Source organism: Diabrotica virgifera, chromosome 2, assembly GCF_917563875.1.
Source record: "Diabrotica virgifera virgifera chromosome 2, PGI_DIABVI_V3a".
NCBI classification, from domain to species: domain Eukaryota; kingdom Metazoa; phylum Arthropoda; class Insecta; order Coleoptera; family Chrysomelidae; genus Diabrotica; species Diabrotica virgifera.
In genome coordinates, this window is record NC_065444.1 from 135326453 (window position 1) to 135351217 (window position 24765).

A 24765-nucleotide genomic window follows, 5' to 3' on the forward strand; every position below is an offset into this window, starting at 1 on the left:
CACATTTTTTTATAAACAGTACACAACAGGTAGGATAGCAAAAATATGGCTGTAATTAGCGAGATATATTGTTAGTAGGTTAAGCATTTTTCGGTATACATATATGCTCTAGGTTATGAGTGGTGTACTTTATAAAGGTGATAAGATCGCCTATACTTATAAAGTAGATAGACAACCTGCGTTCTGGCACATCCCCTAAATCGCAACCCTTAAATATTAATAAATGCCAAACGGCTTAACGTAGGATGACGTGTGACGTATCGTTGGAAAGGGGATGAAAAAGGGGGTTGAACGTAGTATGTGGCGTGCGCATCGGAATATGCCAAAAGGGCATTACGTCATATCTTCTTTTCTATTGGTCCGATTTTGACGTAAGAGGGCTCGTCGGAACGGGGAGGGGGTAACGAATAAGTTGAGACAAAAAACAAAGATGGCGCCAGTGCCAAAAGGGCATTACGTCATATATTCTTTTCTATTGGTCCAATTTTGATGTAAGAGGGCTCGTCGGAACGGGGAGGGGGTAACGAATAAGTTGAGACAAAAAACAAAGATGGCGGCAGTGCCAAAACTGCATTACAGCATATCTTTGTTGCTATTGGTCCGATTTTGACGTATGGAGTGTCAAATGAAAGCGGCGGTGACACAGAAGCCAACTGTCAATTCTTCTTCTTCCTTTTCGTTTGTCAATTCTTCTTCTTTTCCGTATAGTGCCTAACAGAACGTGACATTCGACGTATGACGTGACATTTATGTGTGACGTGGCAAAGCGCTGACATTCGACGCAGAACGTGACATTTGACGTAGATATGTGACATTGTTCAGTTTTCCGTCCGACATTTGACGCAGAACGTGGCATTTATGAGACATTGTGACACTGAACATGTTCAGTATTGATATGAATCCCACCGAGTACATACATAGGGTTATGGAATTTCAAACTAAACTTAATCAGTTAAATAAAGATATTAAATCATATGAGGATATAAAACAAATTAAAAGACATTTCGATAGTCTGCATATTGAGGACAAAACGTGGAAGCCTGAAGAGTTGAATTTACAGCAGCAGCAGCAAGGTCTTTACGCTTTTAGAAAACTACCACAAGCTACATATCCATTGAGACGTATTCAGCCTACACCATGGGTGCCACCAACAACACCAGCGAGTATGTGAAAAGTGAAATAGACAATGTCTTTGCAATGTCTTGTGTAATATTAGCATCTATATTTATCTTAATTATAAAAATTATGTTTGAAATTGTAAAGAGAAAATTTGAATCTTCATGTAATATAAGACTTGATCAGTAAATAAGGTGTTTAAATAAAAAAGCAAAAATCTCTCTCTAAAAATATTTATTTATACATAGAAAAATTACAATGGTAATATTGTATAAGAAAACCAGTGACGTAGACGATCCACATTTCTTTCTGTACACGAAAATAGTCCAACGGCGTGACAGGGGTTTGTAGCAGGACCAACGTTTCCAGTAGCAAGAGGCGTGCCATCAAACTTGCAAACATCAATAATAAGGGGAAAAACTCCAAAAATGTGACATTTCTTGCTTAAAAATTCTGCTTTTTGTTCTCCTCGAACGTATATGTAATCGGCTGCATACAACAACTTGGTTTCTAGTATTTCATTTATTTTGGACAATTCTACTGCTCCATCAGAATATCGAATGCCAAGCAGTTTTTTCTCCACGTATGATGCTGTCTTCTTATCATCATTACTTAGCGCATCGAATGGTTTCGGAGGTAAAAAGATATAATGACTTCGTTTAAAACCTATTTCGATGGTAAGTTCTTTGGGAACAAACCACCCGTCCACAGCGAATCCCTGAATATCTACGAATGCTACTCTCATGATGACTGCTCTTGTACTACTGACACTTTATGCGTCTAATTTAGACTTTTTACAATTTCGGTAAGTGGGTAGTACTCCATTACGCAGTCGTGAATTATAATGCAGTAGGCCTTGGTATTTTCGGGAAAACCATTATGTGCTTCAATATCGAGTTTTACGTCAACAGTGGATGCTTTCATGCTTTCTTCTTGTTTTGAACAGTCGATGACGAACAATGCACGATTCTTAAAAGCTGAGAAATCGAGTAGAGGTCGCTTTTGTTGGGAATGTACGTAGCTGGGATAAAATTCGGTATAGTTGAAATAGGCCTCGTTGTAGTCAGTTTTGCTGAAATCCAACTGCATTCTCTCGTTTGGCCAATATTCTCCATTTAAGGATAATCTAATACTTTGGATGCTAACATTGTCAAATATGGTAGGATCAGCTGTAATCGTGTTACGTTTGCCTGTTTGAAAGAAAACAATGACATAACGTGGTCTTTCAACTGATGTGCTAGTTTTAACGGCCCAAACTTCACGCCTAGCCCCTTTGGTAATGGTAGGCAATTCGTGCAATTCCCACTTTCTAAATGGAATAACTATAGGTTGATCTTGTTGAATGGACTTCATTAGTTCTAGTTTAATTTCGTCATTTGGAAATATGTGCTTCACTCTGAGTTCAATGTTGGTGATGTTAATCTTTGCTTTTGTAGTTTCATCAGTAATAATTAAACAATCGTTGTCGTTTCGAGCTCGAACTAGTCTTATTGTTTGACGACCACACGTAATCATTGGATAATCGTTGAAAATGTTAAAAATATGCTTAAGAGGTACCTGTATGTTGAATGAATTATCTGCATCGTGTAGAATGGGATCATTAGGGTAATTCCAACCCGCCATAACCATATAATGGGAATCTTCTTGATTGTAACACGTCATGGCACGTACAGCACTTACGATACCAGGATCCCGCACTGTTTCCATCTCCCGTGCGCTTTCGCTGTACGTACACGAATCGAAAAGAAAAGCACCCACATTGTTGGCTAGTTTGACTACGCCAGATCCTTCTTTATCGACGAGTGATCCTTTAATGCACAACAAGGTTTCGCTCATTGCAAAAAACGAGTCAACTTGATTAATGCTAAATTCTACAATATCATTACAGTTGAATGATTTGATGAATGGTGCATAAGTTCGGTATTCGGCCTTTCGAATCGACTCATCAAACATTGGCTTACGATAAATATCAAATATTGGAGGCATTACGATGTTGTCTGAACATTCTTGTTTTTCATACATTGTTGTAATTTTTTAGTTTAAAACCAAGTGATTGTAAAAACAATTTTTTTGCGAACGTAAGAGGTTTCCGCTTCGACACAACTAATGGTGTTCTTTTAATATGATGTTGTCGCTTGGACGGCTGCACAACTAATGGTGTCCTTTGAGCAGTAGATGACCTTATTACTAGTCCCATTTCCCTCTTGATCTAAGTTCCAGCACCAATGTGCTCTCTTCTCCTCTAAAGTTTACAGGTCGTCCTTCTTGATCGAGAGCCAAGACAGTGATATTGGTAAGTTCACGCTGCGACACAACGGGTAAATACAACAAATTGTGAGGAGTTTCGTCAATTGCGTACCCAGGATTTGATTGTATGACAAATTCGTAGATCGTATGAGCAGGTCTGTTACCGTCGAAGGCTCCAGTACTAATGTTACATTCAAAGCGTATGCTAGATACTTTAATAATCCTAACAGGTAGATTCGAAGTATGTATCCGTCCAGGATTGAGTATTGCCGGAGAAAATCCCAATACTGTACCAAGGCTATCAGGTTGCTTAAACGAAATCCTATATTTGCTAAATATTTGACACTGCAACGTGTTGTGGTTAGGTTTTAGACTAAATATCGATTCTGGTTTATGCTCATTGTCAGCACCCAGTTTCTTTTGTATGTATTCTTCAATATCGGCAATTTCATAACATCCATCGGGAAAAGCAAAGTTTTGCCATTTGTTTTTGTCATTGCAGTAATAAAACTTGTTATTTTCAATGTTTGGTATACTGTTGTAGGAATGGAAGGCACGAAGAGCTATTTCGTAATCTTTTTTCGGATCCAACACGAATGGTGTGGGTGGTTGAAATGAAAATGTATAAGTGGTACTAACTACTCTCAACAACTGCGACATGATGACTGATTCAAGTCGATAGATTAATAGATTTATATATATAGGTGAATAAACACCATTTTTTTTCACATATTTTTTATTTGTTCTAAAGCAAGTTTACATAAATGACAAGATGCTTGAGAATCGGGTGGTCCATCCCAGTGAGTCCTCCAATCTGGTCTGTTGTAATGTACGAAGCACGGAAGTAGTATCTGCAAGTTAAATTCTCCTCGATATTCCCCAGGCAATTTATGCCATACACTTAACAATTCTGAAGGTCTAACAGTCCGTATAATATACTCTAGCGGTATGTGTTTTAGTTCTTCTTCACTATATTCTGTAAAACATTTTTCGCGAAACATATGGGACATAAGCAATCTACTACTGTCCATTATATAAAAACTTTAAGCATAAATGCCCACAAACGATTTGATTGTAAGTTTGATACTGGTGATTATTGTAGAAAATTCTGGCACGTGCACCCAGATATTTCACAAGTTCTTTGGTCGGCTTCAAATTACCAAATGAATCGAAATATTCCACGTCGTTGTTTATCTTTCTATATGCTACCCAATGTGTTCCGTTATGCGCGGACACATCCAAGTTAACTATTGCACATTCTCGTTGTCGAGGACCGTCTCTAGGCAGAGCGTCATTCATGAAAACTCCTCGAAAATGTGGTATGTTAAGTATTTTCGCGTAATGTGCAATGTCCAAGTCGTACAGCGGACGATTGGGCAGCTTTATTGGAAGTTTTTTTTCAAATACAAGCCGAATCCGCCTCTGGGTTTCTTACGTAGGTACAGACCCGAACCGATATGTTCCATTGCCTTATTATGACGTATATCCTCCTCCAATTTCTTTTGGGCATTTTTTGCGTCGACCACAGTTTTTGCCACCCCCGCAGCACCACCCGCTAAAGCCCCCAATGCCGAAAGACCAGCAAAGAGAGGTATGAGGGGTAGGAAACCTCCAGATTTTAGTGGTAATACGCGAGGAACGTCAATTTCTTTTCGGCCGCCAAGTCTTTTGATTATGGATTTTGCAATCCGTACAGCAGTCAAAGCAGTATCTTGTAACGATGCTCCTCTCTTCATGGACTTTGCAATTTTTGAGACAACATCGCGATTGAAAGAGTAACGCCCCTTTCTTCCACGACGTAACTGACATCCCATTCCCAATTTTCTTTTCGTCTTCATTCCACCGGTTACAAGTAAGGCAGCAGTTTTTTCACCAAAGCTAGCGTCTTTCGACTTGAATCGCTCCCAGGCTCTATTTTCCAATTCTTTATCGGCCTTGTGACGTTCTTCGAGAGATGGATGTTGCGAGTAAGCGATATCGTGCTGTTTACAAGCTGCGTCTAATGGATTAATGCCTGGATCTCCGCGTGCAAGACGTTTTTGTAGTTTTGTTCCAGCTATAAAGAACGTATTTTTTTACTTATAAAACACAACAAAATTGTCGCAAAGTTACTTACGTCCACAGTACTGATAACCGCCAGGAATATGTAGCTCAAATGGCAGTTTATTAATTAAAGAGTTCACGAGACCTCCTCCTTCGACGACCAACATTGGACTGATGCCATGCAAGTGATGACATCTATAATATATTGCCGTACTTATGTACTACACTTGCCACACGATGAAGATCGTTCAACAAGAGCAGACGTTGCCAATTGATAATCTGAACATTGTCCAGAAAGTGACAGTCAGTAAACATGGTAAATTGCTACCAAACTCATTTAGAGCCATTATTTGCGGTCCAAGTGGGTGCGGAAAAACGAATGTCATGCTATCACTTTTATTTAATCCGAATGGCGCCAAATTCAAAAATGTCTATGTTTATTCGAAATCCCTCTTTCAACCGAAATACCAACTACTGCAAGATGTAATAGCCCAAGTCAAAGGTGTTGGGTACTTTCCATACAAAGACAATGAAGAAATTATCAGTCCAGATGAAGCACAACCAAACTCAATTTTTTTATTTGACGATGTTGCATGTGATGGCCAACAGAAGATTCGCGAGTATTATTCCATGTGCAGACATAAAGATATTGATGCCGCTTATTTATGTCAAACATATTCAAAAATACCGAAGCAGCTAATAAGAGACAATTGTAACATGATTGTATTATTCAAGCAGGACGAGATAAATTTGAAGCATATATTTGATGAACACGTATCGCCAGACATGTCGTTTGATGAATTTAAAAAACTCTGTTCAGAATGTTGGACGACAGACCGCTATGGTACTTTGGTCATTATGAAAGATTTTCCCCTTAACAATGGCCGATACCGCAAAGGATTTGATAAATATATAAAATTGTAAGTTGATGTATTGTTTAGTCGTCAACAAGATGTCTTATGATGCGGTCGCCATTGCCATTCGCAAGAAGAAAATTGCCGAATTGGCTAGATCAATTCGCAAAAAATATTTGGCATTGAAATTAGGCAAGACAGAACAAGATGAGTCACTAAATAAACTTTTTAAACCAATCTCGAAATCTCTCAAGGATATTGCGCAATCATCAAAAACGTTGCATCATGCTATCGATAACAAGTTTAGACAAGTTAAAAAAGAAGAAGATGTGAAAAAGGAAGAAGTAGGACTAAAAAAAGAGCCGAATATAGCAGAAAATCGTACACCAACACCACCAGTATCATTTATTAGTGATGGAGATGTGTTTGAAAACAACGATGAAGAAGATGAAGAATATGAAGATAGCATAGAAACACACCAATCGCACGATAACGAAACCGAACAAGTAATGTTTGATCCTGATAATATTTCTGAAGATGCTTTCAACGAATATATGGAGCAATATCCTCCGATGAGTCATGAGTATATAAAAGAATTTTGGATGAAGTCTGATAAAATCGATAAAAACTATGGACCTATTTACAATGATTTGTTGGGCTGGACGTGGGGTAAACGACGAATAAAGTTTAACAAAGACGGTGCCATAGAGGTTATGGATGACGCCAAAAATGGTCAAGGAGGATCGGTGCAGGAGACGCCTGGACTATATCACCTTATTTTCTATGATAATCCTGATCCTGAATACTACAATGAAGAAGATAAAAATTTATACAAAACGTTATTAGAGAAAACCGAAGTTCATCTGAATTCAATAGGCCGCCTTAAAGGTTCAAGTGGAGACAAATATCATTATATTATTAAGCCATTGTTTAGACCTGCATCTACATCAACGGTAGCAAAGAAACCGTCACAGTCTACATCAACGATAGTTCAGAATCTGTCACAGTCTACATTAACGGTATCACAGAATCCGTCACAGATAAATACTCGATCTACTACATCATCAGCACTAAAGCAACCACCACATAGTCGTTTACCAACTCGTTCAACATCATCTCAATCAGCGTCTCCACAGCTACCTTCGCCAGCTGCATCCTCCAAAGGATCAGGGCTTATCGATGACTCTCGTTTGATTTACAGTGAAACACCTAGGGAATATATTTACTGGGACGACCCAAATGAATTGGTGGAGCGTCTTCAACTCTTGGTGGCTTCGAAAGACGCCGGCAACACATCTCTCGACAACGAAATTGTAGCCATCATCAATGAACTAAAAGAAGCTAATATAATAGAGTAACTGGGAATGACAATATCATTTCCATTATGAGTGTCGACAAATTCGGTCATCATTCTCGTGGTGGTGGTGGTAGCGCTCAAAAGGTGACGCGAGTTACATTTCCACATACTTCTGACGGAAATATTAATGCTGAAAATGTGAAAATTTGCAATGTCAAGGACCCATCAGAAAATGGTGATGCTGCAACGAAAAAATACGTCGATGCACAAATAAATGAGTTGCGTAACATACAGTCACCATTAATTCAAACACATGGTGAGTTGTTGATGAAAAAAACTGGGGAGATAGAAGGCTTAGCCATCGGACTAAATGAAGTAAGAGAAGAGCTCCATAAAACCACAGTTCCACTTCTCGAGCAAAAGTTGCAGAAAATAATGAAAAATGATTTGAATACACTAAAAAAGGATACGGAGAATAATGTAAATAAGTTGTTGCAGCAAAAAACTCGTGATATAAAGAATTTAACCATGGAACTAAACGAAGTAAGAAAAGAGCTTCATAAAACCACAGTTCCACTTCTTGAGCAAAAGTTGCAAAAAATATTCAAAGATGATTTGAATACACTAAAAAAGGATACGGATAAGAATATAAAATCGGCTGCAGAAACCATTGCACATCATGCGATATACGATATGAAGATGGAAAAGAAGATAAAAGAAATGAACGCGGCATTGCAGGATGTAGTAGACAACCTTCATTCGATGAATATAGATACCCGCCTAACAGCAATTGAAAGTCGTTTATAAAAATGTCTAAAGAAAAGGAACAGGTGGTGTATGAGTTGCATAAACCAGCACGAAAAAATTATCCTCGTCGACGAACAATAATCAAAGGAATCGATGACTTGTGGCAGATGGATTTGGCTGAAATGCGTCCTTATGCGCACCAAAATAAAAATTACAAACTAATACTAGTTGTAATTGATTGTTTTTCAAAATTTGTTTGGACACGCCCTCTAAAGAACAAAACAGGTGAGGAAATTACTCGGGCATTTTCGGATATTCTCGCCCATACTCAACGAGTTCCGAAAAACCTACAATCTGATCAGGGAACCGAATTTTACAACAGAAAATTTCAAAATTTAATGAAAAAACACGAAATTAATCATTACAGTACCTACACGGTTAAGAAGGCTGCCATTTGTGAAAGAGTTATTAGAACGTTGAAAGCAAAGTTGTACAAGTATTTCAGTTTACATGGATCATACAAATGGCTAGATGCACTACCTACAGTCACTGAGGAATACAACAATACAAAGCACAGTAAAACAGGATACAAGCCATCTCATGTCAACAAATCCAACGAAAAAGCCATTTTAAACAAAAGTTATAGTCATTTAAAGATTGCTGGTCCACGAAGATTTAAAGTTGGCGACATTGTACGTATATCAAAGGCAAAACATTTCTTTGAAAAGGCCTACACGCCCAATTGGACTACAGAATTATTTAGAATTGTACAAGTTAAGATAACGAATCCTATAACGTATTTGCTCGAAGACATGCAAGGTACACCGATTAGCGGCGGGTTTTACGAAGAAGAATTACAGAAAACAAAAAATCCCGACATTTACTTGGTTGAAAAAGTACTTAAACGAAAAGGCAATAAGATGTATGTTAAATGGTTAGGATTGGATAGCAAACACAACAGCTGGATTACTAGTTCAGATGTAGTTTAAGGATCTATATTTCGATACGCCGCGTAGACATACATTTTTTAGAAAATGCTGACAATTACACGCAAAGAGTGGGGGGGATTGAAAAAGTATAAATTCTCTCAGCAACCATCCGTCACATTCAGTTTAAGTTTCTCCAACCGACTTGTGTATTCAGTTGCAACAGCAGTAATATGGCTTCTCAAGATAGCGGATACGAAAGTGAAGAGACAATTATCTACGACGCTGAATTAGATCGAGTACTGGAAAAATATGAAGAAGCTGCCAAAGATGAGCCATATTATCTATTGGAAACTACATATCCAATAGGATGTTTTCACATAAAAATTGGTCTATCTCCAGCTCGACAGTTTTCTCCATCCATTATTCTGTACCAACATGGTAAATGTACAAGAATCAGTTTAAACACATTCGAGTGGACTACCCTAATTGAGATGTTTATACAAATTATGGAAGAATTTTTCATACCACCTTTGCCCGCCTGTTCCGATGAGTATGATCCAATCGAATTTGAGTGTGGTGATTTCTGCAAACTAAGACAATTGGTAATGGAAAATGTAAAGTTCCTGACTATCGAGAAACATGGAATCGAATATTATTTATGTGATGATGATGTAAGCCAGATCCTGAGAGCAAACATTGATTTAGTGTCTCAACGAGTGTCGTTATTGGACAATTTACAGTTTTTTTCGTATTATAGAAATGTTGTATACTTTATTCAGCAAAATTGTCATAAGAGTAACAGTTTATATAGTCGACTTCACGCTTTAACTGCGTTTTGTGGAATTTTTCCAGATACTTTGTTAAGTCAAGCTTTGAATGAATATGTATGGTATTATAGCAATAAAGTTGTAAATGATTTGGATAATTGTTAATAAATAATATTAATAAAATGTTGTCTTTTATTTTTTGACTTTAGAGAGTGTAACAGAGGTTATCAGAGGTCAGCAGAGGGTAGCAGAGCGCAGCAGAGGGTAACAGAGGGTAGCAGAGGGTCACAGAGGATAACAGAGGCTAGCAGAGGGTCACAGAGGATAACAGAGGCTAGCAGAGGGTACCAGAGACGTACAGACGTCATCAGAGACAAGCTAACAGAAGGCACAGACGATCACAGAGCGGTATAAGGGGTCAGCAGAGTGTAGCAGAGCGGAGCAGAAGGTAATAGAGATTAGCAGACGGTAGCAGAGCGCAGCAGAGGATAGCAAGTCGAATGTCACGTCATTCACGTTCAAATGTCACGTTCTGCTTCGAACTTAACGTCATTCACGTCACGTCATTTACGTCCTACGTCACATGTCACGTCATTCACGTCACGTCATTCACGTTCTGCGTCGAATTTCACGTCATTCACGTCCTACGTCACATGTCACGTCATTCACGTCACGTCATTCACGTTCTGCGTCGAATTTCACGTCATTCACGTCCTACGTCGAATGTCACATATCTACGTCAAATGTCACGTTCTGCGTCGAATTTCACGTCATTCACGTCCTACGTCACGTTCTGCGTCAAATGTCGGACGGAAAACTGAACAATGTCATATAAATGTCACGTCATACGTCAAATGTCACGTTCTGTTAGGCACTATACGGAAAAGAAGAAGAATTGACAGTTAATATTGAACGTTGACAGAAGAAGAATTGACAGTTGGCTTCTGTGTCGTTACCGCTTTCATTTGACACCCCATACGTCAAAATCGGACCAATGACAACAAAGATGTCGAATGTCACGTTCTGTTAGGCACTATACGGAAAAGAAGAAGAATTGACAAACGAAAAGAAGAAGAAGAATTGACAGTTGGCTTCTGTGTCACCGCCGCTTTCATTTGACACTCCATACGTCACAATCGGACCAATAGCAACAAAGATATGCTGTAATGCCGTTTTGGCACTGCCGCCATCTTTGTTTTTTGTCTCAACTTATTCGTTACCCCCTCCACGTTCCGACGAGCCCTCTTACGTCAAAATCGGACCAATAGAAAAGAAGATATGACGTAATGCCCTTTTGGCACTGGCGCCATCTTTGTTTTTTTTGTCTCAACTTATTCGTTACCCCCCTCCCCGTTCCGACGAGCCCTCTTACGTCAAAATCGGACCAATAGAAAAGAAGATATGACGTAATGCCCTTTTGGCACTGGCGCCATCTTTGTTTTTTTGTCTCAACTTATTCGTTACCCCCCTCCCCGTTCCGACGAGCCCTCTTACGTCAAAATCGGACCAATAGAAAAGAAGATATGACGTAATGCCCTTTTGGCATATTCCGATGCGCACGCCACATACTGCGTTCAACCCCCCTTTTCATCCCCTTTCCAACGATACGTCACACGTCATCCTACGTTAAGCCGTTTGGCATTTATTAATATTTAAGGGTTGCGATTTAGGGGATGTGCCAGAACGCAGGTTGTCTATCTACTTTATAACATTACCAATGGCCGGCCTTAACATGGTAATAGTAATAAGAGTTAACATGTTGGCCGACAGTGCCTCAAATGTGTAAGTGTTGTGACACTATGTAAATTTTGCAAAGTAGAATAGTAAAATTGCTGAATTTCTGTTAGCTCTTACAGTTTATGGAAACAATGAGTTTTTTAACATTTTTTGTAAACATGTGGAGGATGACCAAGGACATCGTGTAACATTTAATATGCATCTGTATATGTAATGTGACATTTTTTGACACCGGTTTTTGGTCACAACTCGTTATTTTAAAAATGTCGTCTATAGACGTCGTGTCACATAACATCAATTGAAATTAGACGTCTATAGACGTTCTGTCCGTCAACGTGTTATTTACGAACGAACTCACATATTTAACGGTAGATTTGTTCGATTAAGAGCCGGTACTTTATGTCCCGGTTAAACCTCGGTTAGCTAACCAGGGTTTAATCTTCGAGAGGGGTAGAACTTTCCAGATAGAACATATTTTAGTATATTAGAAATGATTATGTTAATTTTAGGGCAGTTATAAGATAAATTCGATCTGAAAAGTTGTATAAATAAATTCGGATAAACGAATTGATACTTTTATTGCTACAATACATATATATAAAATCACTAACTATTCTGAGTTTGAAACTAACTGACTTTGAAAAGATGAAACCAGGCAGGAGTAAACAATGTGTAGAACTCTCATCAAAAACGCTTTTAGAGAAAGGTGAGTGATTTTTTTTCTCACTCAAAGAGAGCAACATACATCTCACCCCGGTTGACCGGTTGATCCGGACACCCGGATGACCTGGTGCCCAAGGTCAGTGCAAGAGACCTCATCTTCTAGAGTTTCGATGGTTTTCGACATTAAATCGATGCAAACGGATTACTCACGGGTTTTAGGGGCCACTACACCACATTCACATAGCAAATTCCCAACTATAAACAAACGCACGTGTTAGTATTCGCCGTCTCATTCGTCAAGAGGCTGTTAAATGTAATTTATTGCCCTAAACGAGGCGGATTCTCATTTTACAGGTCCAAACTGGTCAGTCTGCAAATTCAAATTGTAGGTAGCGTGTTGGTTTTTAAGATACACTTCAGGACGACCCTGTTTAGCTTCCATGTGCGTTTGTTTACAGTTGGGAATATGTAAAATGAATGGACTGTAAGTACTAATATGCCATCAGAATTGACCTCCGGAGTACCTGGTGCCCAGGGTCCCTACTAAGGCACGTCATCTTCTGGAGTTTCGAGTGATTTCGGCACTAAATTGATGCAACTGGACTATTCGGGGGGTTTTTGAGGTGGTTAAATACGAATATGCCATAAGAACTGACCAGTGGATCACCTGGTGCCCAAAGTCACTGAAAGGACGTCATCTTCTGGAGTTTCGAGGGCTTTCGGTATTAAATTGGTGCAAACGGATTACTCGGGAGGTTTTTGAGGTCGCCAAACACGAATATGCCATCAGAATAGACCACCGGATTACCTGGGGCCCAAGGTCACAACAAGGGACGTCATCTTCTGGAGTTTCGAGTGCTTTCGTTATTAAATTGATGCAAACGAATTACTTACGGGTTTCTTGGGTCGTTAAAGACGAATATACCATCAGAATTGAATTCCGGGTACCTGGTGCCCAGGATCGCTACTAAGGCACGTAACCGGGAGTTTCGAGTGTTTTCGGCATTAAATTGATGTAAACGGATTACTCATTGGTTTTTTGGGGCCGGTAAACACGGACATGATATCAGGACTGAACTCTGGAGTACCTGGTGCCCAGGGTCGCTACTAGGGCACGTCATCTTCTGGGGTTTCCAGAGTTTTCCGCATTTAATTGATGCAAATGGATTAGTAGAGGGTTTTTGAGGTCGCTAAACACGAATATGCCATAAGGACCGACCCTCTGTGCACATGGAGCCCAAGGTCACTGCAAGGGACGTCCTCTTCTGGAGTTTTGAGGGATTTTGGCATTAAATTGATAAAAATGGATTACTCTGGGGTTTTTGTGGTGTTAGATACGAATATGCCATAAGAACAGACCACCGGATCACCTGGTTCCCAAGGTCACTGCAAGGGACGTCATCTTTTGGAGTTTCGAGGGCTTTTGGCATTAAATTGATGCAAACGGATTACTTACGGGTTTTTGGGGTCGCTAAACACGAATATGCCGTCATAATTGAACTTGGGAATACCTGGTGGGTCACTTCTAGGGCACGTCATCTTCTGGGGTTTCAAGGGCTTTCGGCAATTAATTGATGCAAATGGATTACTGGAGGGTTTTTGAGGTCGCTAAATACGAATATGCCATCACAAACAACCCCTGTGCATTTGGTGCCCAAGGTGACTACAAGAAGGGACGTCATCTTCTGAAGTTTTAAGGAATTTCGGCATTAATGTGATGAAAATAAATTACTTGGTGGTTTTTGAGGTCGTTAAATACTAACATGCCATCAAAACAGACCATCGTAGAACCTGGTGCCCAGGGTCACTGCAAGGGGCGTCATCCGCTAGGCGAGTTTTTCGGTATTATATTGATGCAAACAGATTACTTATAGGTTTTTGGGGATGCTGAACACGAATACCTCATCATAACAAACACCGGATGACTTGGTGCCTACGGCACGTCATCTTCTGGATTTTCGAGAGTTTTAGGTACACAATTAATGCAAACAGATTACTCACGTATTTTTGGGGTTGCTAAACACAAATACGCCATCAGAAGAGACACCGGAGCATCTGGGCCTAAGGCACGTTATCCTCTGGAGTTTCGAGGGTTTTCGGCATTAAATAGATTCAAATGAATTACTCATGGGTTTTTGGGGTTGCTGAAGACAAATACGCCGTCAGAACAAACACCATAGCACCTGGTGTCTAAGGTATATCATCTTATGGAGTTTAGAAAAATTTTGGTACTAAATTGATGTAAACGAATTGCTCATGGGTTTTTGGGTTTACGGAATACGAACTCTACTATGTTGATCTATTTAATTTTTTTTACATGAGTTTTATTATGCGTTGACATTATTAGTGATTACCGTAATCACTAGATACTCCAGAATTCCTCATGTAAGCCATATTCGAGTTCAACAAGCCCAAAACCAAAAAGTAATCCATTTTTCATCAATTTAGTACCGAAAACACTCGAAACTCCAGAAGATGACCTGCCTTAAGCACAAGTAGCTGAGTGGGTTGGGTCTGATGGCATATTCATATTCAGCAACCCCAAAAACTCAAGAGTAATCCGTTTTCACAAATTTAGTACCGAAAACTATCGAAACTACAGAAGATAACTTGCCATAGGCACCAGGTGCTCTGGTGTCTGTACTGATGACGCAATCGTGTTCAACAACGCCAAAATCCGATTAGTAAGTAATCCGTTTGCATCAATTGAATGCCGAAAATCCTCGGAACTACAGAAGATGATCTGCATTAGGCACCAGGTGCTCCGAGGGTGAGATCTGATGGCGTATTCGCGTTCAGCAAACTCAAAAACCTATGAGTAATCCGTTTGCATCAATTTAGTACCGAAGACTCGAGGCTCCAGAAGATGACGCCCCTAGCAATAACCTTGGGCACCAGGTCCTCTGGGATTCGGTTCTGATGGTATATTCGTATTTAGTGACCTCAAGAACCCCTCAGTAATCCATTTGCATCAATCTAATGCCGAAATTTCTCGAAACTCCAGAAGATGACGTCCCTTGCAGTGACACTGGGTACCAGGTGCTCGGTGGGTCTGTTCTAATGGCATATTCGTGTTTAGCGACCTCAAAAACTCCCCGAGTAATCCATTTGCATCCATTTTATGCCGAAAACCCTCGAAACTCCAGAAGATGACGTGCCCTAGTAGCGATCCTGGTCACCAGATACTCCCAAGTTAAATTCTGATATCATATTCGTGTTTAGCAACCCCAAAAACACGTAAGTAATCCGTTTGCATCAATTTAATACCGAAAGTCCTCGAAACTCCAGAAGATGACGTCCCTTGCAGTGACCTTGGACACCAGGTGATCGAGAGGTCTGTTCTGATGGTATATTTGTGTTTAACGACTCAAAAACCCCCGAATAATCCATTTTTATCAATTTAATGGCGAAATCTCTCAAACTCCAAAAGAAGACGCCCTTTGCCGTGAGCTTGGGCTCCAGGTGCACAGGGAGTCGGTTTGATGGCATATTCGTGTTTAGCGACCTCAAAAACCCGTAAGTAATCCGTTTGTATCAATTTGATACCGAAAGCTCTCGAAACTCCAGAAGATGTCCCTTACAGTGGCCTTGGGCACCAGGTGATCCTAAGGACTCTGCTGATGGCATCTTCGTGTTTAACCACATCAAAACCCTCCGAGTAGTCCAGTTACATCAATTTAGTGCCGAAATTACTCGAAATTCCAGAAGACGACGTGCCTTAGTAGCGACAGTGGGCACCAGGTACTCCGGAGGTCAATTCTAATATCATATTCATATTTTTAGCGACCCCTAAAACCGTTGAGTAATCCGTTTGCATCGATTTAATGCCGAAAACCATCGAAACTCCGGAAGATGACGTCTCTTGCCGTGACCTTGGCCACCAGGTGACCCAGGGATCAGTTCTGATGGCGTAATCGTATTCAGTGACCCCAAAAACCCCCAAATAATAAATTTTGTTCCTTAGTATACTGATTTTGACTTTATTTTTATATTTATGCAATTTTGGATGCATTTTATGCACTTTACAGTGCAATTATGCATTTCCACCCATTTTTAAGTAGTAGACTTTTTTCCTGACGTCATCCTGAACATAATGCAAAAAATTGCAAGTCTCTAGGTGCTGTATGTAAAAATTTATTTATTCGGGTGTTTTTAGTGCTAAATGCCCTGGTCTATTATCCATTTTTGGACTGATTTTGAACATATATTTTTTCACCCCCGAGAAGGGGTAAAACTCACCCCCAGGGCAAAAGCATACATCAGCACAACATCCCTTTTTTGTTTGACATGTTAGCTATGTGTATGCCAAATTTCATGTCAATCCAAGCGGTTCTTTAAAATTCGGAGCAAAAACCGTGAGTAATTCGACTACATATTCCTGTTTCACATAACTTTACAAAAAATGTGCGAATTGTTCAAACAATCCTCACCTGCATCCCCTTTCTATCAAAATTTATTCACAGGAATTTAAAAAGCTTAACCTCGGATAAAAAAACTTGATGCATGTCTTACTTCACTTACCTGCGACGTTTATTATGCAATTAAAAATTTGTACCTATGGCTCGAATTACCAACTCTTCAGACCACAGCTCCCACCAAATAGAAGCTGATCAAGCGTTTGTTGAAAAAAGAAAAGATACAGAAACTGCTAAAACTGTTCCACATTTATTTAAGTACATACACTTTCGACCTACAACAGTGCTTACCACCTCCAGATTTAAAAATCGTCTGCACATATAAAGTGTTTGTTACATGTGGTATGAATCTGTTGCAGGTGGAGGGTAAATAGTCTGTACAAACAACTGCAAATGCCTACTTTCGGCCTTTGCAATACCTTTTTTGTTTATAAACATTTTTTTAATTTAGAAAATCGCATTTTAAGGAGCAAGTATTTTCAAGAAAGTCATCTGTTGAATGTTTTCATCAACAACACGTAGTTTTTTCACAATGTTGAAATGATTGAAAAAATTTACTTTTTTGCTTAAGGAGGGAGATATTATATATCCCCCTTATGTATTAAGTTGATACATAACTTCAAAAATACTTTCTAAAAATTTCAGATTGATCGGACCAAAATTATCGGAAATACCGCATGTTGAATATCTCTACACCTTCGACTTTCTGTGCAGCAGCTCCGCGCTAGCGCGCTTGAACGTCGTGAGTAACGTTCAACAGCTGTTCCCCTTCTGTTTTGTAAATTACTCCGTGATTCAAAAACATATTCCGGGATGCTTCAGTTTACGATTTGACATACAAAATAGAAATTGAAAATAAAAGTTGTTAAAACTTAAAATGCGTTTCTCTCAAAACCGATCAAAAACTACTTGACCGATCCACCTGAAATTTTGCACAAATTTTCTTTAGACATTTCTTGAGGTAACGCTCTCGATATATTTTTTGTTTTATGCTTATTTTTTTGTTTAAAAATAATATGTCTGTTGATTTTCACCCTTTTTTCCAGAAAATTTAGTTATTTTTACTTCTGAGTGATACCAAAAACTCAAAAACCGTTAAAACTAAAAAAACTCGACATAGTTACCTCGAGAAACTCATAACATTTTTTTTTAATTTTATGTTTCACATGATCCAATGACGAGTTTTGATGTCCACCGCAAAATTTTTTTTTGAGGTGTCTAAAAAGGACCCCGCAGAAACCTTGGAAATGGCTCTCTGTCAAATGCTCTGAAACTTTGGGTTCTGGTAGTCCTTGATGTGTAGAACAAAAGACTCAATGGGCGCATAGCTCCAAACAATCATGGTTTTAAGATATAAGCCTCTGAAGTTATGGGTACAGTGAGGACGTTTGAGTTGGAATAAATTCATTTTCTCCAGAATGGGTGACTCTGGAGATAAATTACAAATCAGGTTGATTTTTATTTTTAAATTATAATTTTTTGGCATATACATATATCATACTAGTGATGTCATCCATCTGGGCGTGATGGCGCAATCAATGATTTTTTGAATAAGAATAGGGGTCGTGTGATAGCTCATTTGAAAGGTTATTAAATTCTCTATTCAATAATATAAACATTGACAATATTATTTATACATGGTGCACAAAAAATTGTTTTGAATTAAATTGAGACAAAAAGAAGAATGTATATAATTTAGTTAATTAGAAATACATTTTACTGTTGTCCGAAACGAGAAAAAATGTTTATTTGATAAATAAATACTCTTTTTCGCTTATATTCAATATTAAAGCTGCCACCCACCTGCCTTTTAGCAGTCTGAACATTTAATTTAAGCGAAAGGGGTCGTGTGATAGCTCATTTGAAAGGGTATTTAATTCTCTATTCACTTATATAAACATTAACATAATTATAGGATGCCCAATTTTTTTTAATTAAATTAATTGAGACAAAAAGAAGAGTGTATATTATAATTTATTGAATTTGAAATACATTTTACTATTGTCCGAAAACAGGAAAAAATGTTTATTTGATAAATAAATATTATTTTTCACTTAAATTCAATATTAAAGCTGCCACCCACCTGCCTCTTAGCAGTTTGAACATTTAATTTAAGCGAAAAGCAATGTTTATTTTTCAAATTAACACTTTTTCTGTTTTCTGACAGCAGTAAAATGTATTTCGAATTAAATAAATTATATACATTTTTCTTTTTGTCTCAATTAATTTAATTAAAAAATTTTTTGGGCACCCTGTATAAATAATATGTTAATGTTTATACTAGTGAATAGAGAATTAAATAACCTTTCAATTGAGCTATCACACGACCCCTTTCGCTTAAATTAAATGTTCAAACTGCTAAGAGGCAGGTGGGTGGCAGCTTTAATATTGAATTTAAGCAAAAAATATATTTATTTATCAAATAAATATTTTTTCTGGTTTCGGACAACAGTAAAATGTATTTCGAATTAAATAAATTATATACATTCTTCTTTGTGTCTCAATTAATTTAATTAAAAAAAAATTTTGGGCACCCTGTATAAATAATAATGTTAATATTTAATCAGAGGCGTTCCAGAATCTTCCTCTGGGGATGCACAACGCAGAAAAGATGACGACGCAAATAAGATTAACCTTGTCTTGGCAACTGTTGGCTGTCAGGAAAAGCAAATCACTTTCTACAGAGTCGGCAAAGCGAACCAACGTTTTCCCCGAATGATAAAGGTAGTAATGAGTTCGGAATACCACGTTAAAGATATTTTGAGAAATAAAGCAAAACTTTTGGAAAACAAAGCCACGGAAAAATTCTCAATAATTGACGATAAGACGCCCATCCAACAAACACGCTTAAAAGAACTCCGAAATGAACTAGAAATTCGCAAAAATAACGGTGAACATGACTTAACAATTAAATACATTAATGGCACTCCCAGAATCACGAAATTTCGTTCATAATTTTTCTACCGATAGATTTAATGATTGGCTATTTCTATATACGAATTTAGATTCACTTTCTGCAAAATTTGATGAATTTGTATGCACAGTGCAACTTCTTCAGCCACACATTATGTGTATTGCTGAATCCTGGCTTAAACCCTCAATCCCTGATTCTTCTGTTAACATCAATGGATATACAATTTATCGTAAAGACAGAGAAAATCGTGTCGGTGGTGGTGTATGCATTTATTTATCTAATATTATTACCACAACTTTCAAAATTAACATTAACCCATTAGATATTCCTGGAATAGATGCTATTCACGTGTCTATTACTAAAAATCCATTTTGCCTTAATTTAGTCTGTATATACCGTCCACCTCTTACAGTACTTGCACACGATAATATTATGTTTACTAAACTTGAAGAACTATCATCTCTCGATAATCTCATTATTACTGGAGATTTTAATTTTCCGGAGATCACCTGGCCAATAACTTCGTTATCTGACACAGAAAACTCTCATAATTTATTTAAAAGTTTTGTAGTAAATTCGAACTTAATACAGCTCATTACAGAACCTACCAGATTTAGAACTAATAACCAACCATCTACTTTAGATCTGGTGCTTATTAACGACGAACAGCTGATTTCATCTCTCGAAATCAGCTCTCCTATAGGAAAGTCAGATCATGCAGTTATAACGGCTCACATCCAATTCAATCAAATTCTACCCCGCAAAAATAATATTGTAACATACACCATAACAGATTTTTCTGAAGTCGACGCTGAATTCTCTCAAATCAACTGGAATTTGTTTTTTGCTGACTTAAACGACTCTTCATCAATGTGGACTGCATTTCTCGATACCGTCCACAATATAATTTCTAAAAATACTACCATCCGTAAGACTTATAAAAACAATCTTAAACCGTGGATTAATCAAACGGCAACAGAAAAAATTAATCACAAACGACATCTCTGGCGGAAATTTAAACAGACCGGGCTTTACAGCGATTTTCAAAACCACCGCAGATTTTCAAATAATTTACAAACATTTCTAAAAACTTTAAGACGTAATTTTGAAACAAGTGTTATTGAAAGCGGTAACATTAAAAAAGTTTACAAATACATAAGATCCTCATTGACATCTAAAGTGTCCATACCTTTACTACAAAAACCTAATCAGACTTTATGCTCTTCTGACACAGATTCTTCCGAAACTCTCTCCTTAGCATTTTCACAGGTTTTTACTAAAGAATCGAATGATGGCAATCTACCTCCTATTAGGTGTAACCGTGTCGGCGCATCCTTAGAGCAAGTCGAATTTACAGTGGATCATGTCAAACAACATTTAATGAAACTTCGCACAGTCGCTTCACCTGGTTTAGATGGTTTAACACCAAAAATGTTAAAAAGATGCGCAGACACGCTTGCAATACCTTTAACGTTAATTATGCAGACTTCTTTTATCCAGAATTCCTTACCCCCTAGTTGGAAATTAGCATCCGTCACCCCTATTTTAAAAAAAGGCAACAAACTCGTTCCCAACAATTATCGTCCGATTAGCTTGCTGTCAGTAGTTGGTAAGGTCATGGAAGCCATTATTTCCGAGGAGATGACTAAATTCCTTCTCCAGGAACATGTCATTCCAACACAACAACATGGATTTGTGTCTGGCCGCTCTACTCTAACCAATCTCCTACATTGTGTTAACGACTGGACGCTATCCCTTAACAGTTCGCAGCCGGTCGACGTTGTTTATCTAGACTTCTCTAAAGCCTTTGACCGTGTCCCTAAGCGCAGACTTCTACATAAGCTAGAACATTTCGGAGTTCGCGGTACTTTACTTCGTTGGATAGATGATTTCCTGACAGATCGACATTACAAAGTTAGAGTTGGCGAATCTTTCTCACAGGACAGGTTAGTGGAAAGTGGAGTGCCTCAGGGTTCTGTCCTCGGACCTCTGCTTTTTACGGTTTATACCAGCGATGTTCCTTATTATGTTTCCAGTAAAATATCGTTCTATGCTGATGACACAAAAATATATGCCAATCCTATGACAAACCAGTTAACCCTCCAAATGGACTTGGACTCTATCTTTACTTGGTGTTCCCAATGGTTACTACCCTTAAACGTGGAAAAATGTGTAGTGCTTAGAATTGGTAAAAATAACCCACTTGTGCCGTATTTTGTTAACGGGCGACCATTAGATTCAGTGTTCTCGTATAACGACCTTGGTGTTATCGTAAACAGCAGTCTAACGTGGTCCGACCACATTACTTCTATTTGTAAACGTGCGAACTCCAGACTATATCTTATTCGGAGGTGTTTTTCGAGAGTTTCAATGCAGTCATTCTGTAAACTTTACACTATTTACGTAAGACCGATTCTTGAATACGCTGGTCCAACGTGGCATCCTGATTTGGTTCGAGACAAAACATTGTTGGAAAACGTCCAAAGAAAAGCAACTCGAATTCCATTGGGACTGAGAAGACCTTCCTATGCAGAGAGACTTAGTATGGCCAATCTAACTTCCTTCGAACTTCGTCGACAACGTGGAGACTTAATAACCACTTTTAAAATATTAAAATTCAGTTTCGGAAATCTCGACGAAATGTTTACTATAAACCAAGATGAACGCCTCAGAGGTCACCAGTTCAAACTTAAAAAAGAGAACTTTTCTACGAGATCAAGGCAGAACTTCCTACCAAATAGAGTGTTCGAGAGTTGGAATAACCTTAGTGATAACATTGTCACGGCCCCCTCTACTAACACGTTTAAAAACAGACTTGACCGTTTCTTATTATAGCTGAACTATTTTATTTTTTTTTATGTAAACAAAAATTATATCTTTTTTTTTTTGTTTTATATTGTATCTACTAATAGGTTAGTTATGTAATTTCTTTGTTTTTGGGCATAATAGGGACTTGTCCCTCTGCCCTTGCTTATGTATAATAATAATAATAATAATAATAATAATGTTTATAATATTGAATAGAGAATTTAATAACCTTTCAAATGAGCTATCACACGACCCCTATTCTTATTTAAAAAAATCATCGATTGCGTCTGCGGGGTCCTTTGCCACCGTTGGCTTATTTTTCAATATTTTCCTTGAAATTTGTTTTGAATATTCTTTGAATTGTACTGAATATGTTAATTTAATTTAAAAATAAAATAACTCTGCCATAATTAAAAAAATTCACAACAATGTGCTTGAAATGTTGATTTCAAACCATATTAAATGTTAATAAAAAACCATGATGCAGTAAACAATTTTGATACCCACGAGATGTTACATGTTACGCCTTTTCTGTTGACTTCCCCACCAGATATTCCAGTTGAAAAATAGCGGCCACTAATTTTTCGATTTTTCAAAAGCTTTTTCGGCTACTTCCGGGTATTAGTAAAAAATTTACTTACTAGATATACATATAAATAAAATCTGCGGAATTTCGCGATAATGTGTGGTGATTCAGATTTTCCATTGCATTCCGTTCCGAGACAATGTACTATGTACAGTGTGCTTTAATATTTTAAAATGGCCTAGCGCTATTGCGTCATTATATTCATAATACAATAAGCATTTTAGACCAGAGCATTTAGCAAAAAATATCGATTTTAAATGAAGCACTTATTGACTTGCAACTTTTCGCATTGTGTTCAGGATGACGTCAGGAAAAAGTCTACAATAGATAAATGGGTGGAAATTAATAATTGCAATTTAAAGTGCATAAAATGCATCTAGATGTCAAAATCAGTATTAAGAACCAGAGTTTGTGTCTTGGGGTGCTTTGGGGTCGCTAAATATGAATACGTCATCACGACCCCCGGAGCACCTGGCGCCCAGAGTTACTACTGCACGCCATCTTTTGGAGTTAAGAGAGTTTTCACCACTAAATTGAAGCAAAAAAAATACTCGGGGGTTTTTGGGGTCGTTGAACACGAATACACCATCACAACCGACCCCTGGTACCCAGGGTCACTGCTAAGGCATGCCATTTCTGCAGTTTCGAGGAATTTCGGCAGTGAATTGATGACAACATATTACTCGGAGGTTTTTGGGATTGCTAAAGACGAATATGACATCAGAACCAGCCTTCGGAGAACCTAGTGCCCAGTGTGACCAATATGCACGTCACCTTCTTCTGGAATTTCGGGGCTTTCTGATACTAATTTGATGCAAACAAGGTACTCGAATGGGTTTACGGGCTTGCTGAGGTAGGTAGAATGTAGTAGTAGGATGACGTAGGTGAAGGCCTCTGGTTCAGGGCGGATATAAATAAAAAAAGGTATAATAATTAGTACCGTTTGTTCTTATAAAACACTGTTTTATTTTATTCAATCAAGAATTTGAATATTTTAGAAGACATTTTACATTTACAATTAATTGACACATCATATTCTCTTTACCTTATACCTATGCGGGGTCGGCTTCCCTAATTGCATTTCTCCACACAATTCTATCTTGGGTCATATCAATATTAATCCCCTTTACCAACATGTCCTGCCTTATCGTCTCCCCCCAGGTCTTCTTTGGTCTTCCTCTCCTACTCCTTCCAGGAATCTGCACTTCAGCAATTTTTCGTATTGGGTGATTAACGTTTCGACGTTGAAAATGATCAAACCATCTTAACCTATGCTCTGTCATTTTGGTATCAATAGGGAACTTGCATAAAATTTTAGATTCGAAAAAAATGTTATAAATCACAACAGAACATAATGTAAAATATATATCAAAGAAAAAGAAATTGTTTTTGTCTTTCGTTTGGTCCCTAAAGACGATTCTAAATTCAAGCTACAGCAGCTCTGCCGTCCTCAATTAAAACGCGGCATCTGCAAAAAAATTGAAAATCGAGTTTTTGCTATATGTGGTTTCCTTGTGACCTTATTTATGCTTCTGCAATGTCTGAGAGCCGTATCATTTTATTTACTACCAAAATAAACAAATTGGAATATACCGTATGTGCTAAATTTCAATAGCTGCATTTACCGCGTTTTAACTCTCTC

At 38.1% G+C, this 24765-nt stretch overlaps 1 protein-coding gene across 4 annotated transcripts in view; it reads left to right on the forward strand.

Moving 5' to 3' along the window:
* Nucleotides 1–24765, forward strand: part of LOC114337263 (7SK snRNA methylphosphate capping enzyme bin3) — a 170742-nt gene that overhangs the window by 25090 nt on the left and 120887 nt on the right. The window contains exon 1 of one of the 4 annotated variants that reach the window (XM_050642831.1): nucleotides 18082–18265. The exons of the other annotated variants lie outside the window; for them this stretch is intronic. The gene's annotated coding sequence lies outside the window, so the exon portion shown is untranslated. Of the gene's footprint in view, nucleotides 1–18081; nucleotides 18266–24765 lie in introns of those variants that run through there. 4 annotated transcript variants of the gene reach the window in all.